Below are 19,888 nucleotides of genomic sequence, written 5' to 3'. Positions count from 1 at the left end.
TTAGAGCACCTATTAAAGCTCTTTTTTATGCAAACATCTCCCATTTTTAGCTGAGACTTAGAAGAAGCCTGCTGCAATTCTGTAACCCAGCCAAACCCCTGCCTCTTTCTTCCATTTGCTCTCTCTCCCTCGCCCTTCCTTCCTTTTCCCACCCACATATTATTTACTCAGAATACGACCTAATTACAGTTTGTGCTTATCTGAACGACCTGCACTCCTCCATTTCAGCTAAGGGTGATCTGAATGAGGATGGACAAAGGACCTTGCTTGTGAGAGAGGGAAAGAGGGATTGTTAGACTTGGTGGAATAATGAGCAGAACCCCTGGGGGAAGGTACCAGAGGAAAGGCAGTACCTCCTTGAGACTTGGATCTAAGGCTCTCCCTGCAGGTCTGGAGCACAGCTTATTGTTCCAGCCAAAGTCAGTTTCTCCTCTATTAAACTCAGTTGGGGTTTTTCCTGGCCTAATCTCACCCACACTGAAGTAAGTGGTGATTTTGCTGGAAGCGATGCCGTGTCCTTTGTTGCTAACCATAATGACAGTGCTTGCTGTGTTTCTAGCCAAGATGCTGAAGAAACTCCAGAGAATTTTTTTTTCCTCCCTGTAGTCTCACAGAACTAGTTTTACTTTTCTCTTTTTTTTTAGGACAAATTGAAAGAAACAAGCAGAGCACAACACCGGAAAGCGGATGAAGAAACAAAGCCCTGCCTTTGAGAGATCTCTGTGAATCTCTGGCACGTAGCAGCAAAAGGAAGGAAATGGGAGGCTAAGAAGGACGGAGCATCTGCTCACATTGTGGCTGCACTCCCCATCCAAACATCAGCCTCTGGAAGGCCAGAGATCAAGTTCTGTCTGTGAATATCTTGGCTCATGTCAATGCTCTTCCTGCACCCACCTGACTTCAGCTGGATTTTTGCCACTGACTTCTTTGAGGGTAGCATCACCAAAATCTGAACTGGTTTAATCTTAATACCTAAGGATTAATAAAAATGTTCCCCAGGACCTACTGGAGCAAGTAAATTGAGTAAAACATGAGTTAATGTGCTGGCTAACATGTTTTCCAGCAGCTGGCCTCCAGCAAACAGCTAAAGGTCCTCACTTGGTAATCAAAGGTGCTGCTATGCTGAGAAGTTCTGGCCACCACCAAATCCTACAGCAGCTTGGTCAGCAGCCCTCTGGGATTCCTGCCAGGTAGGGAAACACCTGCATTTGCACAAGGGTTTATTGTCACACGGGTCAATCAGATACACTGATGAATAACCAAGAAAGCCTGTCTGTGCTGCATCCATCTCATTGATCACTCCTCTCACACAGACCTCTGCACAGCTGGGACAGGGTTATCCTTGCATCTGAAATATTACTCAGTGCAAGAGTCCCAAGAGATTTTCACCTTATGGAAATTTAAGGAAATGTGAACTGCCCAGAGAAATTTGAATTTGGAGCCCTATGGTGCGCCAGAAAGCTGACTGCACAGAGCTGAAAAAGTTAAACAATTGGAGATGATACAACTGAAACTCAATGGGAAAAAAGGACAAGAGAGGCCAATGGGAATAAGTGAGGATGTGAAGATTAGCACCAGCTAATGTCTTTCAAACATAAACAGTCTGGGAAGGAGGCAGACTGGGGAGAGCTTGTCTGAAAAAAAACCCAAACCAGCCTGAGGCTGGAGCAAGTTAAAAGACTAGTTAGAAGACAAAAACAAGATACAGAACTGCTGATAACAGCCCTGCATTGTGCAAAAGCTCTATTTTTGCAAGCTAAAGGTAAAAAAGTATGGGTAAGAGCAGGAGAGCCTCATGCCTGGCCTGACTATCAGAGCTGTTCCAAAGAGATGGGAAACATCTGCGTGGTAGGGACGGTCATTTACAGGGATATCTGCCCGGATGCAATTTGAGACATATTAAATGTTGTTTGTCAGGTTTAGTGTGACAGCCTAATCTATTATGTGAGTCAGTATGGCTTTATTGGTGAAGGATGACTTGGCTATAGAAATCTTGGGAGTTTCCATCTACACAGCTGCCATGACAAAATGGGAGAAATGCAGTGGACAGGAAATAATAAGGACTCAATCCTGCCTTCACTGCTATTTATGCAGCTGAGCTGAAATCCACAGGTCCTTTGTCTCTCATAAAACACTTGGGGCTTTCCCCCAGTAATCCTTCAACAGGCTGACATGGAGTTACCTTCTCAGACCAATGAAGTGCAAGGAGAATTTTGTTCACTGATCTCTTATGAACACATTAACAATGGAAGAATTTGGCAGGTGGCATTTTGCATTGCACTTTATTGGAAAGAGTCATAAGTTGAAGAGAAAAATGATGCTTTAGGGAATTAAGTACTTCAACACACAAGTGCTGTCTAAGAAACTGAAATTAGCACCACAAAGTTTTTATGGCCAGAACTGGCATCTCCCAACTTTCTTCTTCCTCAGTGACAGCACTTGTGCTGGAGCTTTTCAGGCTCTTGATGATGTCTGTGGGAAGATTCCCACTGATGTCATTGTCCCTTGGATCATTTCCAACAGACATCTTTTACCTTTCCAGACCAGGTAAAATCAGAAGTTTTGCATTCCATGAATTCTCACAGGTTTCATCAAATAATACCACAAATCCCAAGATAACCTCATGGGTTGTCAGGAATTCTGAATGGGTTCAGTAAGAATATAAAATGGAGATGTTTGTGTCTGCTGACAGCACTAACACTGCCAATATGAAGACAGACAGAAAACACAGAATCAGAGATATTCTGGTCTTTTAGAAGAATGAGATAGAAAACTGAAAGTGCTGCTTTCCTGGGGCAATGATCTAAACTAGAAAGGGTTCATTAAATTAATCAGCTATTCAATTTATTCCTTCAAAGAAAGGAAGATTTAGAGTGCTATAATACAAAAATCTTTGTCTGTCCAGTCTATGGCAGTTATAAAATCAAGAAATAAGAAGGATGTGATAAGAATGAGACAGAGAAGGAATCAAGGGAATTATATTGTTGCCATATACAAGGCTGTGATTCATTCTTCTGGAGAAGGTTGAGCCAAATTCAGTTCCAAGTCACATTGGTACCACTACTTTGTCCCCAAAAGCTTTCAGTGCTATAAAAACTGTGGAATCTCTTTCATTGGATAATTTTTGCTTTTTTTTTTCTTTTTTAAGAAAGTTTATTCCAGTTGTGCAAAAAGATGTCACATTGTCACATGAAGCTAATAAGAGAATTCTGTGAATTACGAGTATTTGTTATAAGAAAACGTTTGATCATGCAGTTAAGAATTTTTCCAATGGATCAGAAACAGAGCTAAATCCAAAGTGATTTCTTGAGATAAAAAAAAAATAATATGGTCACACAGTTCCTTTTTCTGTTGGCTTATCTGAGAATGCATCCTAGAAAAGTGAAGAGCTTTGCAGCAAAACAGAAATGTGAAACTCACAGCAAGGTTTGCTAAAGTTTCCAATAGGTCTGCTAGTTTCCAGCACAGCAGGAATAAATGCAGCAGCATTATCAGGAAAACCTGCAGGGCTGTGGGGTGTAATCACAGACACTGTGCCCTACAGGACTCACTCAGGACCAAGTACTGCAAAACCTCCAGTTTCTGGCTGGCTTCTGCAAGGGGTAACAAGCCAATATACAGCTTTTCCAGTCTGCAATGAATAACCTGCGTTGTCTATTCCTTATTTATAAGCATTCAAATTGCAACAAATGGTTCTGATGACAATTACAGCACTTCTTTATTTACAGAAACATACAGCATGTAGATAAAAGCCCAGCTCTGCATTGATAGTTACAGATATATATAAATCTGGTAATTATCTCTGGACTTGTTGAAAATGCACAAGCTGATCAGGAAAAATAGCACTATATTGTTTGTTAAAGTAAAAGAAGAATATCTGTTCATCCTTCTGTTATGCTGAATCCATTTAGAGTTAAGTTCTCTGACCTGGTGCTTGGAATGTGAGGCCTTCCTTTATGGAGGGAACATAGAGAGCTTTAGAGAAATCAGATTCATGAGTAAGGCAAGAAGTGGAGGAGATATGCACAAAGCCAAAAATTTGTGAGGAAATTTGCAAGGAAGGAGAAAGCACTGTGTCAGTCACACACAGGAACGGATGGAAGGCAGGAATGAAGGGGCAGGAATAGATCCAAATTCTTCCTGAGACTCCTAGAACACAGATTTCAGTGGCAAGGGTTTATTTGGAACATGGATGAGCCTCAACACCTCAGCATCTAGTGAGTCATATGCCCTCTTTAGCCCTCAAATCAGCACTAAAGGGATACACAGGTTTTATGTAGACTTTCTGCAGCCTGACTCTGCATCACAGTCCAGACTACAAGGCAAACATTCTCTCAAGCAGTAACATTTCTCCAGAGCAGGGTTGTTCCAGCAGAACTCAGCTGGATCAGAGCATGAATCAGTCCAAGTTGAGGTTTCATGATTTTTCAAAAAGAAGAGGGTTTGTTCTCTACATTAAATATTCAGTGGCTGGATATTACCTCCTCGCACAGTGAGACAACTCAGTGAGGTGTTCTCTGCGTTTTGTCATGTGCCGTTTATAGAATCCAGGAGACGGGGCTTAAGCTCCTCGAAATGCTGGAATGTGGAATCACTTGTCATGAGCTGCACCATTGTCCTTCTTTTCTGCACCTTGGCTGGCCGGGGAGAGGTGTTGTAAAGAGAAAAGAAAAGAGTGAACAGTTTGACTTTCCTCCAGCTGGGGAAAGAAGCAGAAGGTGCTGAATTAAACAAACATCTGCCCTGGTGAACAGCAAATAATGTGTTTGTCTAGTAAACTGAACAAAGAGGACTTGGAAGTCAGAGAGAGGGGAGGATGAGACAGAGGAAGCCAAGAGGACCATTTTGCCAAATGACTTTTTTCATGCTCCAGCAGTCTTTGTTGTAATTACAAGGATCTCTAGGGAAGTGAGCAGTCTCGATCTTCAGTGCTTTAGAACATTGCCAATAAGATACAAAAATTGCTAACACAGTGAAAACATTCATATGCAATGGAGTTTGGGTTTTTGCTGGGGATTTTTTCCTTTTTTTAACCAGCGAAATGTCTATTATGCAAAAGAAAAATCCACTATAAGTTCTTTCATAACACAAATTCATGCACATCAAAAGGGCCAATTAACAGTGGCAGGAACCAATGTCCAGTGTCCATTCAAAGGTGAGGCACAGCCACTAACAGGGAATGTTTTCCTGCCAACACATCCCAACGCTGCCAGGGTTGGCAGATCCAAGGTCAGGTCAGTGACAATTCATGGACAAAAAACCCATCCAGCCAAGGTCACAACAGAAGTAAGAGTATGATCAAATGAGCACAAGGCTGTGAGGAACACAGAGAACTTCTCAGCACAGCTGCCCCGGGTTATGTGCAGTTTCTAGATTTATCGAAAGCAGCCCCGAGATCAGGAACACACAACTGCATATTTTCTGTTCATGTGGGACACCCAGTTAATGAAATTATACAGACACATACACAAAACCTGAAAGCTCTGCCAGAGGCTGTGTCACTTTGTTCTCCACCATGTGTGTGGATATCACAGGCAAATCTGCACCTTTGTAGGATGAGGTGAGGATGGAAAGAGCAATCCCCCTTTCCTCACACTGCAGAGGTTCCTTCTCCTCTGACCTTTGATGGATCTAGAGTGAGCACATCGTTCCCAATAAACCTTCAGGCCTCCACATCCCCCAGCCTTGTCAGACCTTCCCACTGCAGCCCTTAGCCAGGGATCTGCATTCCCAGGGCAGGCGCTTGGCACTCAAAGAAACCAAAATTTTCCTTCTTTCTTTCCTTCCCCCAGCCTGTTCTCTTCTTTTGTAAAACCACTTCTATGTTGGGTCACAGCTTTTTCTCTTCTGTCTTCAACTTTCGTGAGAATTTGTGCCTTATTTTGTGCTTAGGAGCTCTAAATATGGATGTTTAAATCAGTTTTTAGCCCTGAACTCGGCTCTCAATAAATGATGGCAAGTGCTGAACATATGGCTCCCATGTGCCATGTTTCTGATCCCTCAAGAGCTCCATATAAGGTGCAGTTTGAGACACCACATTCATTCAGGGTGGCAAGAAGCAAACACTGACCCCACAGACACTGAAGGAAAGAAACTAAACTTGGAATTTCCTGCTTTTATTAAAAATTTCCCTTCCCATTTTTTTCTGTCTCACAAATAATTTTCCACCACTTTTATATAAGAATGTTTCTTTTTCTATGTTAAAAGCAAGGCTGGGCCTTCAACCATTGGTCTTGTCCATCTTCAGGAGACAGGAATGTGTATTTTATGGAGACAATTAAACCAGTTAACTCTCAAAATGTGTGTAAGGTTTTTCCTTTCCTGTAAATGCTGAGCACTGGTGTAACCTTCAGTGGTGGGTGACAATAACTCAGTAACCACTTCCTTTGATTCTAATAACTACAATGGTTTTTGTAATCATTTTGTTGCTGTGCTTCAATGATTTAAATTTATGGCATATAGGGTATATTTCTCATCTGCCTCGTTTCAGAAAACCTCTGCAGGCACCGAGAGGACAACAAAATTTGCAAACTGGGGGAAGGAGAACCAGCACTATAAGCTGGTGGCTGGTTTAAGATATTCCAGTCACACAGCCTTTGGTGGAGCAGACCCAGTGCACTGCAACAAAAGGAGAATTTCATTTTGTTTTTTAAATGCTGTTATTACATTCAGGAAATTTGCAAAGGCACCTTGACAGAAAATGATCAAATATCTGAACTTCCAGTGCAACAACATTTACTTAGTAAATGACATTTTAATGCAGAAAGTCAAATTTGCATACTAATTAAAATTTTCCTTTAAAACATTTAGACTTTTTGGCCTTCCCACCTACCCACAGTGACAGAGATTAAAAGATTTTTTTATTAAGTCCTGTCAAACAAAACACACTTTCATAAAGTGCTACAGTACAAAGTGGCACTTTTAACCTATTTTCTAGTCATTCAGAATTTAGTCAGTGGAAGCATTCCCAAATGCTTCCTGATCTCAGAAAGGCACTGATGGCAGAGCAATGGGGAAAATGGAGTTTTCTCCCTCACTAAATTTATACATTGTGGGAAAGCAGTTTCATGTACTGCATGCTGGGTAATAAAATAAAAAGTCATTACACTTGTAAAACTACCCTGGTGCTTTACTAAGAGATTTATAGAGGTGCTGTGAGTTAGAGTAACACTTCAGCTGCCTTCACCTTGTGTGACTTCCAGGCAGGGCTGGAGGGTGGCACGGGTAGAGCAGCAGTGAGAAGTGTGAGGTGGCAAAATGAGGATGACAACAGCAGAGTGGAGCTGGGGGAAGAGCTGAGCAGCTTCTGCCTCTGCTCTTCCCAAGCATCCAGGGTCTCCCAGGCCAGCCTTGGGTTGATGTTGCTTTGTTTTTTCTAAAAATCAACCACTGAAATAAAATTCCTCCTCTACTAACTTCCTGGCCAAGGGGTTTCTTAACAGTGAAACGAGCATTTCTGTATCTTTTAATGGAAACAAAAATATTTCAGGAGGATCAAGAAAAACTTGTTGCACCATTTTTTCCAATCTCCCCTTTGCATGTGCCTGTTACCAGCAATAACTTCCTAAGATGTGGCCTCCCCACAAACCACTGGGATCACTACAAACAGACAAGCAATTCTCATAAGCTTCAGTTGTTTTTCACTCTTTTGTAAAGCCAGGAGCTGAAGGCTTTGCCTCTATTTTGCTTGACACGACAACTTTCAACACTCTTCAAAGGCTGTTTTTTTTGAGAATTTATAAATTTCTGTGTATGATCAGACTGGGCCATTCTGTGCTACAGTGTGCCAGTAAAACACATTTACACCAAGTTTACACCTTGACAGGATCGTTTCAAAGACACCTGAGAGGCAGATCCTACAAGCCCGGAAAGGCTGCAAACATTTAAGTCATTGATGTATTACCTGAACATCACCCAGACCCCATTCACAGATTCCAGAACTGCACAGACTTATTTTCCCAGACCTTAAAGATAAAATGTGTTCCTGGTCTTTTCTCCCATGGACACTTAGGCCATCTTTTGCTGCTCTGCCAGATGTCTTTAAGGGATGCTAAATTGCATTTGGTTTAAGTGCCATCTAAGGGTTTCCCCACACAGTGGAACAAACAGGGCAGCTCCCATCACATGAAATTAATGTCACACTATTAATTAATGTCTCATACATGCTTTATGTGCATAAACAAGGGCCGTTCTGGACCTGGAATAGGAGTAATTTCTGATTCTCTCCCCCACCTAATAGCCTGGCCTTTGCATCACTGTCCTCTGAGTGCACAAATGCCACAAACAGATGTTCTTGGAGAAAAGGAAAATTCTACACAACATAAGGCACTTTGTAACTTGGGTAAGGACTTACACAAAAGGAGTTCCAGTGATACAAATAATTCACTGAAAATTATAACTCTGAAGGCAAATTATACCCACAAAATGCACTATCATAGTCCAGGCATCACCTCAAAACAAAAAACAATTCTCTGCTGAAGCACAAGCTCTCTTAACCAACAGTTTGGGGCTTTTTTCCCCATAATGATGGGCAGCCCATTGCTTTCTTTTATGTCTTTTTCTGCAAAGTTCTGCATATTCCATTTAAAGGTGCCAATAATTTTCACATCCTGAAAAATGTTCAAATAGTTTCACTTGAAACCCTTACTCTAATTTCTCCTTCTTTCTTTTTCCCATTGATTTGGAGCTCTGAAAGGATATTTCAAACACAAGCACCTGTTCTACTTCTTTCGTTCCACACAGTGGATCCCTTTCCTCCTCCTCTGTCTCCTCCTTATTCCCCCTTTTACAAATTTAACAAAGAAATCCCCTCCACCCTTTAAGGACAGTTCTATGTCTGCAGGGGACTGTAGCAACTTCCTAATTTAACTCTTTAAAATAATAATGCTTTGGCATGAAGTTCCAGCACATCAGCTGCAAGGAGAGCAGGCACAATAATGGAATAGCACGGGGAAAACCAGAAAACTAATTTTTGACAAAGAGCCTAGTTTGTCTTTAAAATAGAGGGAGAGAGGAACTTTGCAAATGCTCCTAAAATGTCGATATGTTATTTCCACATAGGGAGATGTTCTTAACTTTGCTGTCTCTGGAGGGGACTTGAACATCAAGATCACAGAGTCTGATATCAGTTGCAGCAAGGCATGTACAACCCTTGGGCCTCGAATCTTAATTATATCTGCAACTGTTTACAGCTTATAATTATTGCTGTTAATTTACTAAGGGAAGTTACACTTCTCGCCTCAAGTTATATTTTTGGCATGTTAATCCATTTGCACACAGACTATTACATCTGATTGTGCAGACTGAAATTAAAGCATATTTTTCATTTTCATTTCATTGTATTTTACCATGTTCTATATGATTTTAAAAAGCAAAAGTAATTTGACTGTTTCTAGTAATATTATTTATATTGTTTAAGTAAAGCTCAGCTTCCCACTGCCCAACAACAGCAGGATGTCGGAGGCTGTGAAGGACAGCAGAGCAACCTGCATTTTTGTAAGATCTTTGCAATCTCTAAAGCAGTGGAATTATGACCATCTGACAGCAAAACCAAATCATGAAGTTAGTATTGCTGAGCTTTATTGCTCAAGAGCTATGTCCTGCCAATACCTGTTGCCACACAAGGTTTAGCTCTCTCAGTGTAAACTGGAGCACTTGCAGAAGTTTTAATGGGATCAGTATTAATTCTTTGTAGGCCATAGCTTTGTGATAGCTCAATTTGAGATACTCTGAGCAGCCACCATCATTAAAATCAGTGCTTTGGGACCAGAATTTTATTTGTTCCTGCTTCTTTATCGTCCTGGGCCAAACCCTTTCTCTGTTCCTGTCTCCAGGTAGCATGGCAGAGGAATTTGTACAACTATAACAGGAGGAGGAAATATTCTTCTAGAAGGAGTTCTAACTCATCAGGTTCTCCGGGAGTCCATGATGTGTCTGAGCTGCCTCAGTCAGTCCCAAATGTCCATCCAGGGTGAAGAACAATATTCCTGATGGTTCTCTCCTACCAAACACTCACCTACCCCCCCTCACACAGCTCATCCTGTTCTATCACAGCAATTCTCTGCAGTAACTCAGGCTATCAGAAAGAATGATAATGTTTATAAACCAAGGTATTGAATACAAGTCAAAGGGAATATTCTTGCCATATAGAAGCAAAAGTTTATTGCACACTCCTACTTCTCTTATCAGGTAATTCTAAGCTGATGTGATAGAAATGGAAGGTACAGGAGAGGGCAGACAACGATAGGGGGATGTTGGATTTTTTTAATCTTGTCTAGAGGATTAGAAAATCTGAGTGCTAAGAGGTTTTTTATCTGGCAGTACTCACAACTGAAGACATAAGATACCTCTAGAGTAGGCAAAGCAATGCTATTCTTAAGAATATGGCACTGGGGATATCCTAGAGCAGAGATGTTTCACTGTGGGCTGACTGGGAGGCAAGCCATTAAAAAACCACCCCACTTTGAATCATAGTTATTGGAAGAGCAAATTAATTTATTCTCTGCACTCTTTTTTGTTTTCATCACGACAAAGCCACTGGTAAGGTTTTATCAACATGAGATTCTTTTCATTAAATTTTTTAAACCCCGATTTTCCTTGCTAGGGAAATTCTGGTTGTTGCAGTCAATGCATTCAGAATAATCCCTAACATGGAGGCACAGATGGAGACATATGTCTACATTGCATCAGCTTCATCTACATTACATCTCTCAACACCACGGGAACAGTTTATCCCATAATATACACTTGGCACTTGTAAAGCAGCAGTTTTGTCATTCCCAGGTGTTGGTGAACTGTGAGGCCCTCTGAGGTGGGGATTTTATGTGTCACTTAGGTGTAAACCGAGGCATAAAACAGTTCCATGATTCAACCTGTAGCCATTAGGAAGGACTGGAAGTGAATCCAGGACTCTGAACTGTCGTGCTTTTATCTTTCCTACCAGGAATATGAACAGGCCTATGGAAGAGGAGAAGGAAGGGGAACGTGAAGGAGTGCAGCCCGAAAAAATGGTAACAAATGTGGATTTCCATGACATTCAGCACTATCCAGAGCTTCCTAAAGCAAATGGGACTGTTACCACTGACTCCAGCAGAAAAACATTTGGCTCAGTGGTGAGTGATTTTGAAAATGCTGCTTTGACATTTTAGGTCTGAAACCAGACATTTTCCCTGACATTATGAAACACAGCGAGGTAATATTACAAATAAGTGTAAAAAATAAATCCAACTTGGAAAACATCAATGACCTTTCAAAGCCTGAAATCATGTAATAATCACTGGCCTGACCCATTCCAAGGTTTTATTGTTTGAGCTTCACTTATGTTTCTGCCTTTCTGCCTTGGATAAAGTGAACAGTTGGGGACTGAAATCCCAGAACAAGTGCATGCCTATTTACCAACAAAATGAAAAATGTCTGGAAAGAGTTCCAAATATCTAATCTGCTGGGGGGATGGACAGCATACAAAGGAAGGAGCCCAAACCTTCTCACCCTGCTTCCTCCAGGGTTTGCCTGTATTGTTTGCTTCAGACAGCCCAATTCTAATGAATCCAATAATCAGCTGGAACTTGAACCTGCTCTGCCATCTCTCACTGTTCTTTCAGTTCCAGGAAAGCTGAAGCAAATGATATTTTTCTTGCCTAGCAATAAAAAAGCCATAATAATACTGATGTGCACATCTGGTTCCAAAACCCGTTTTGGGGCTTCAGTCAAAACAGAGATGAAATTTAATACACACAATGTTCAAAGTTTTGGGAACACATAATGTTTTTCCTTGGTTGGTTTTTCAAATCTTTTTCTTCTTAGAGCTTTTCTGTCTTGCCTTACACTGTTATGTCTCTAACATCTCATCCTTGACAGTTTCCCCAGGCTGCTCCCACATTTCCCAGATGTTTAGATGGACAAGTAGGACCATCCTGGTTCAGACTGCTGACACAGAATATTCTTGTTGAGGCCAACAGGTCTGACCTGCTCTCCAGCCTGGGAATGGTTGGATTCAGTTCCATCTCCTTTCCCTACCATGGAGACCCTCAGGGTCTCCTGTCTCAGTTGCCAAGTTCTGTTAACTTTGTTGGAATTCCGTGTGTTTGAAAACTCTTCTCTTTGGTCATTTCTCCTTGATAATGGCAAACAGATGAATAAATTAATAGGAAAGGACAGATGCTGACAGACAGAAAGGCAGAAAGGCAGACGGCCTCATTTCCTTAGGAAACAAGGCTGAAAAATGAACACACTCCCCAGAGGCTTCGGCAGCAGTGACTTAGGTACAGTTGCACAGAGCTACCTTTAATTGAATACTGTTGGATTATTATGTTCCATTTTTCCTCTTGTCCTGACCTGCTCGTTGAGTAAATAGAGCCATCTGCCAGAGCAATGGCTCCTGGATTAGAGAAGTGCACCTTCCCCTGGGACAGGAAAGTAGGCCAGAGATTCACCAGGGCTTTCTGCAGCTCAAATTATTATTCAGGTTTCCACACTGCAGGAGCAAGAGATCTGTATCTAGCTGAATAATCTGGCAGGAAATTTAGCTAAATCACAAAAACATACTATCTGGGAACCATAGGTATCTTATAGAGAGAGTTAAAGTGACATTTTCAGATAAAAGTTTGTCATTCCTTCCCAGCTCCAAACTGGTTTTTATTCACAGAATGCACTTCTTACCTTAGAACAAAGTGTTTGCAGTGGATCCTTGGCCAAACAGAGAAGTTAAAAGTCCTTAGCCATAGGCAGCTGAACTGTACCCTGACTGTTGTTTGAACTCTAGATGAACAGGAAAGCAGTTGTTTATCATGGGAACACATGGTGTGGTTTTTTTCCTCTTGATTTTTGTAAATAAAAACTAATTTTATTTTTACAAGTAGTCCTACAAGCAGAAGAGTTTAGATTCCTCCAACTACTGTCTCTAATGAAGAGAGTTTGTATTTCCAAGGACAAGCATTTTTATAGCGATACAGAAAGAATTTTCCTAGAATATATCTTTTCATGGTTGGAAGTTTCTTGTTAACAGTGTTTTTTTTTTCTATAATCTCTGCTGGTAAATGTGGTTTGGCTTTTTGGCAAAGACAGGGGAGGACTGAAGTCTGTTCACAACCTCCAGGCATTCCTGTGATGATCTCAAGAGCTCAGAACAAAAGGCAAAACCAGTCCTAGTCCAGTTTGGGAGAGAAGAGGGTGCTGCACAATTAAGCAGCCACATCTCTGACAGGTTTGTGCCAATAGGAGAGATAAGGCAATGCCTCCCTGCCCAGGAAATCTGCACCTCAGAAGACATTGCTGGAGAACCAACTTCCCAACTCCATTTCACCTCTGAGACAAACCTACTGAAAAATAATGGATTAAGATTCAGGTTTAAATAAAATTTTAAATAAAGATTCAGTCTGCCAACCCATATCACTCTCCCTTTTTCATTTAAAGAAGCTATCCATCAGTAAAAAAAATTTAAAGTGATTTTTTTTTCCTCAGAGAAATACTCCTTTGGCATCCTGAGCACCCTGTGCTCTCCTACAATCATGTCAGACTGTGGGAGGCTGGCAGAGGAGAGCAAGGAGTGCTAATCCCCCTGGATCCCACACAAACCAGCCCTGCAGACTCATCTCTGCCTTTTAAGTACAGCACATCCTTGATGGATGTTATTGATGTCTCCACAGGGACTGTCTGGGCACCTTCTCCCCGCACAATGATCTTGCCACATTATTACAGGATGCTGTGGGAGCATCTGGGAAATTATCCCAACTCCCTGCTTGGATGGACTCTCTGCCCACGTGCAGGGGAGGTTCATACCCTGAACACTCAGCCAGAGCTGGAGGTGTTTGCATCATTTGCTGTCTCTGGCATGCTTTGGGCAGCCAGGTGAGCTTCTCCAGCAGAGCCTTCCAGGTGCTGCAGCCTCACAACAGTGCTGGACAAGCTCAGGTACCCATTTCTGGAATCCAGAGTTCAGGAGAACTTGAATGAATCAGTTCTGCCAAACCAGTGCAAAGGAGCTATGAGACACCGTTAAATCAATACAAACTTAGATGATATCAATTTAAATGCAATTCATTGGGAAAAAATCATAACCAGTCTGAAATAATCCTTTGTTAAAGCACAGTAAGAGTGGCTTTCTTTAAAATCACTTAACTAAATCCACTTCAAAACTAATTTAAGGTATGTTTCTGACATATGTAGGAAAAAACCTGCTGTGAACATCACAAACAGCTACTGAGGGCTAACATCAGGGCTCTGAAGAGAGATGCTTCTGGAAATTAAATGTGTTCAGAAAAGCTTCACATTCTGTGGGATTTTTTCAGCCCTGATGCAAAAAGGACCACCCTAAGATTTTCCAAATTAAACCCACCAGTTTCAAATTCCAACTGTTTTTACAAAGTTTGAAAAAATTTTGTTCAGTGATTTTTCCAAGACTCCACAGGCATTTCGGTTAAAACAAAATAATTTTTTTCAAACAGTGAAGCAGCATTTTTCAGTTCAACAGCAAAGCAAGGACATCAAGAAATGAGCCTCTCAAGCAGAATGAGACATGAGTCATCAAGCCACTCTTTCAAAAGTGAGGGAGCTTCCCACCTCCATGCTCACACCTGCCCTCAGGACACCCAGAAATGAGAAATACTGTGGCAAGAACATCCAGAAACAAACCATTTAGGCAGCAAAGTCTGAAGCTCTAATGAACATAAATATGAGAAGTTTCTTGAACATGAGGCGCTTTTTGTCTTTCTTGTTTGAGTCGGCAAAGCACCTAATGGTGTGTGATAAAAGTAAAGCCAGGCAATTATTTTGCTCTGTTCTGCAATCTGTGAAAAAGGATGTGGGGAAACGTCATGTCTGCTTGCAAGTATTGTGCTGTAAGGTCTGGAAATCCAGGTTCTCCCAGCCCAGACAGACATGAATTGACAAGCGCTGGCCATTCCCAGAGCACACGTCAGGTTCAGAGAGCCCTTTCCTCAGAGAAGTGCCCCAGTTTTCCAGGCACACACGCAAACTGGGTCTTGATCCTTGACAACACAACAAGCAAGCACATAAGGAATCTTGAAATGCTGATTTTTGCTGATTTTTCCTCTTTCTGGCTGCTGGACTGGAAGGCCAGTTAAGAAAAGTCATAGAAGACATTTCAGGAAATAGGTTCTCCAAATCACATATTGGGATCTTTGGTTTCTTGACAAGTAAACAAAAAAATTCCAGTCTACCAGAAAATCAGCCTACAATGATATTGCTAAGTCTTACAAGAACATACTAAAAAAGCTGGATTGACTTATGTGCAAGTGCCAATAGCTGCTCTGGATAATGTTTACTTGTTGAAATTGGTTTTAGTTTGGGATAAATTGTCAGACTTCATTCTTTATCAATTCAGAATTATAGTCCAGTTCTCTAAGGCACACAGAGATACAGAAATATAAAAGGAGCCCCCCATTATATAACAAGAATCAGAGAAAAAAAAAGTTATTGTGTTAAGTCCTTTGACCCATTCTGGCTAAATTAGGAAGTCCAAAATATTAATTATAATGAGGTATAATATCAGTGTTTTTAAGTTAGTAAAGGTAAATTTAAATGTTAAGATTTTCAGCTAAGAAATTTCCAATTAGTCTAACCTCCTAGTTTCCTCAGGATCTGTTTTCATAGTACCCCGGACAACCTTATCTCTCTAGTCATATTCAGGTAACATATTCAAGGTATGTTATTTTACACTTACCTCATCCTAACCAGGTAATTATCTTGCACATCTTGTTTCTGAGAAATAATGAAATAAAATATTTGCTTCCCACTAACCCACCCACTCAGAAGCAGTGTCTTCTCATGCTTTGCTTGATAGGGCACATGTGGTCCTTTCAAACAGTCTGATTTGACATCTCGAAGAGATTAAAAGTCATATCAAAAAGCTATCTGTTGAGTGACAACATAAGTACTTATTTAATAAGTATATTAAATACATATGCATGGCGATATACTGTACATGCAAGGTTTTAAATATATACCCTAGCTAACTGCCATATGGATATGTTGTTGTGGAAAAAAATATTTATAAAATGTTTTTTCCAAATGTTTAATCTACAGCAGATGCGCCTTGCATTCATCTGTTTGGCTTGGCTTTCACTACAGGGAGATCTTATTAATCATACAGACCTCCTGTAGTAGAGGAAACAGAGGCTATTATGGGATTCATCTGTTTATGACTAAACAGAAAAAAGGATCTTCATCAAATGAGAGATCCCTTTCTGAAATGTAGAAGGTTGTGAGGAAGCCACATGCTGCCTCTCATCTCGCAGCATTGTACCCTTACTCCTCCTCTTTATGTCGCAACAACAAAGCAGGACAGGCTGTGTGGGTCTGGGGCAGAACAGAGCAGCAGGAGCTGCTCTGGGGATGGACCTGGAGACCTCCGGATTGCATCTGCTCCCTTTCCATACTAAGATTGTGGAAGTTTTTTTCTCCGGACCCATTTTGTTCCATTATGTTTGGAGAAATGCGTAGGATTTATGGAAGGTGCTTCAAAGTCTCATCGAACTCTCCACACCTCCTGTCCCTATCCCTCCCTCCCAGCACTGCTTCACAAGGCAAGTCAGTGCCAACACTTACAACAAAATCTTACAAAATCTTTTGACTTCACTGCAGCCCATGATTTTATTACTCTTCAGTTGTTGTGACAAAGGGAGTAGCTGGAGGTGACCTTCTGAACTGGGCAGGGAAGAAGCAGAGAATCCAGCGAGGAAAAAGAATGAATCAGGTTCTACTGAGGGGAGGAGGTCAAGTACCCCAAGCACCTCAGCTGAATGGAAACCAAACAGGAGGCAGCAGATCCCAGGCCCTTGAAGGGGGCTTGGAAACAGGGAAATTTCTTAAGCCCACTTTCTACTTGCCCAGTTTCGTGGGTCCTTACAACAACAGACATACTCACAATTTCCTTTCCTTTTAAACTTTACTGCTTTGCCGACATGCTATTAGAATTAAATATCTTAATTATAACAAATCCCATACCTAACAAATTTGTCCTTATTTTCCAGAGGCACACTGACAGATCACCATCTCAGCTTGTCTGCTCAGCCATTTGAATACCAAGTTATTCCAGCTCACAAGTGTGTGTACACCTGGAACATCAACACAAAATTGGAAATAAAACGTATTCAGGGACAAAACATTTAGCTAATTGATTTCCAACAACAGTCTCCAAGTCATTAAATGGACTGTGGTAGTTTTCATCTTTCTCTTTCGAGTATGATTAGCATTAGCCCTTTCTTATATAAAGTGCAACACTCTTGCTCAGCACAGGATTTGTAAGAATTTGACTGAAGTAGAAATATTTTGAAAATTATGTTTCTTTAATTTTTAGTACAAGATTTCTTGTCCTATTTTGATAATTGACCGTGAAAGTCATGTTATGAATTTTGTTTCATCACTGGATAAAAATGTGGCCTGTAAGGATGATTCATACTCACATCAGTTCTTCAGAAGGAAAAAGCTTCTAAAGGACAAGGGTGTCCTTACACCTGTTCTGGTGATTTAGAAATAAAGAGGTTGGGCTTGCAAAGGCTTGGCAGCTCTAAGGGGTCCAACACCTCTGGGGCACAGCTTAAAATCTGCGGGTGAGTGTGATTAGAAACTGTATTTGGGGTCACAGCCAAATGACCAACTATTCCATTTTCCTCCCTCATTTTCTTTATCATCAGGTTATTATCCCTTTAAAGATCAGTCCAATAAAGTGACTCTCCACAGTTCAGCCCAGCTCCACATGCACCCTCTGTGCCCTGACTTACAGAGCCCACTGTTATCACTCTGTTATTGTTGTTATCACATTGCTGTCACCAGCTCCCGTGTTTGGCCCCAGATGTTCACTCAGTGATTTCCACATGAACAAACTTTCTGGCCCAATATGAAATCGGTCAATTTACAAGTCTACACCAGAGCATATCTCTAAAAAGGATAATCCTAAATCCCCTTGGATACAAAACTCAGAGTTTTTATCAGCAATCCTTGTACAGTAAGGAAGCATGTCAAGTAGCATGCCAAGAGCAGGTAAGTTGCCCTGTACAGACACTGACAGGTCAAAGTCAATTCAGTATTGCAATGTGCACATCTCTTAGACTCATGTCAGAACAATTCTTTCCCAGAATCCTTTTGGATGTCAGTGAAAACTCTAATGAGGCTCTTAGAAGGCGGACTCATCAACAGAAATTGTCATGACATGCCAGCTGTCATTCCTAAGATGCTCAACCTGTTCAAGATGGAAATTAGAGCTTCCACAGTAGCATTAGCTTTTCCAGATATTTACCCTAGACTCAGTTTGAACTGAAGTTGGAATATTTTGGATACTTAGGTCACCCTCATGTAACCCCCCTCAATCTCAGACTCACACAACACCTACACTATCAGACAGATAATAAATGTTTATATCTGTTTTATACAAAAGCATTCAGACAGACAAGTTCTTTGATATGCTGCAGGTTCTCACGAGTGCCAGCATCAGAAATGGGATTAAACCAAGGTTCTGATGCTAATTCCCACTTCCACACTGTTCTTGTGGATATGTTTTTCTCCATACACATGAAATACCATGTAGGCACTGTCTGAACATGAGCCTTTTTTTCTTGACAGTTCACCATTCTTTGAGGGAAAAAATTGCTGAGGGAGGTTTAGAAGGCATTTTCTCAATCACATTGGGGGACACTGGATGAGAATTTAATTGTTCTCCTGGCCTCATGTAGTCATTGGCTCTTCCTCAATTTCAGTGACCAAGAGCTAAACCTATCTCCTGGTTCCCAGCCCAGTGCCCTATAACTTAAACCTGCTTGGAAAGGTTCTTTAGAAAAGAACTTCTCTCAATTTGGATCCAAGTTCACAGGCAAAATAGTGTACAAGAAGTGGAATCTTATCCCAAAGTATGTCTGGTTTTTAATCTGACTGTTGTACATAACATCCTGTAATACACAACTCTGTGTTAGCAAATGTGGAAGTCGGGAGTGAGTGAAGTCTTGAAAAACATTACAATACAAAGAAATAAATTTAAAATCTTTCCTGAATGCTGACAGCATCTGCTGAGGTCCAGAATGTCCTGAGCACTTCCACAGACACAAAAAAATGCAGAACTAGAGGCAGAGCATTCCCATGCTGATTCCAGGGGGATTTGTACCATTCATAAGGTTAAACTGAAAGCACCCACGGGAGGACCCACAAAAGCAGCCACGTGAAGGGAATGGGCATTGTATCCCCAAAGTCTTCACTCCTTCTGGAAGGAGTTTCTGGTTAACACACTGTTGTCTGAATGCTAGGCCAAAACCAGCACAAGTTGTCATCTGCATTTCTGAATTATTATGGTTTGTTTAAAAATACATCATATATGGGCCAAATATCCCATAAATGCAGCTCAGTGCTTGAGACTGAGCTCAGTGAACTTGCACCAGTTTATATTATCAGAGCAGCTGTCCCACTGAATCCAGATTTCCCTGCTCCATTTTCCTGCTTTAAACCCTAATCTGCCTCTCTCCCAATATTAACTAGATCAAATCAGCTTAATTTGCTGCTAATGTTAATTCAAGTTCATGCAGCATCTTCTTTTTAAAGTGGGTACAGTATTTTACAGTATCTGAAAAATGGCTCAGCTTAACAAACTGAGGGAAGAAGAATTCTTTAAAAATAATCAAGGGACAACTCTTGAATCCAGATTGCAGCATTACCCAAAGAACATCTGCACACAAATCCTCCTTCAAGGCAAGTGCTTGCATGACAAGCAATTCACCAACAAAAGAATTCCAATAGTATTTGAAATCCCTTTCTGGCTTCTACAGTGGAAATCTGCATTCTCCTCTACACACAAGAGCTCAGAGCTCAGACAGTTGTGTTCCACTGGGCAAGCACTGATCGTGCTCCCTGCCCATTCCACATGCTCCGTCTCTCTGTGGAGCATCTC

General features: G+C 41.1%; 2 long non-coding RNA genes across 2 annotated transcripts in view; one reads left to right on the top strand and one right to left on the bottom strand.

Annotated features, from left to right (window-relative positions):
• LOC137484274 (uncharacterized) overlaps positions 1-19,888 on the bottom strand; it is a 113,935-nt gene that overhangs the window by 54,846 nt on the left and 39,201 nt on the right. The window lies entirely within an intron of this gene.
• LOC137484455 (uncharacterized) lies at positions 107-2,971 on the top strand. The gene is made up of 2 exons (XR_011004873.1): positions 107-482; positions 645-2,971. It is a non-coding gene; the product is annotated as an uncharacterized lncRNA (long non-coding RNA).

This window comes from Anomalospiza imberbis, chromosome 17, assembly GCF_031753505.1.
Source record: "Anomalospiza imberbis isolate Cuckoo-Finch-1a 21T00152 chromosome 17, ASM3175350v1, whole genome shotgun sequence".
NCBI classification, from domain to species: domain Eukaryota; kingdom Metazoa; phylum Chordata; class Aves; order Passeriformes; family Viduidae; genus Anomalospiza; species Anomalospiza imberbis.
This window is presented reverse-complemented; position numbering and strand designations above follow the sequence as displayed.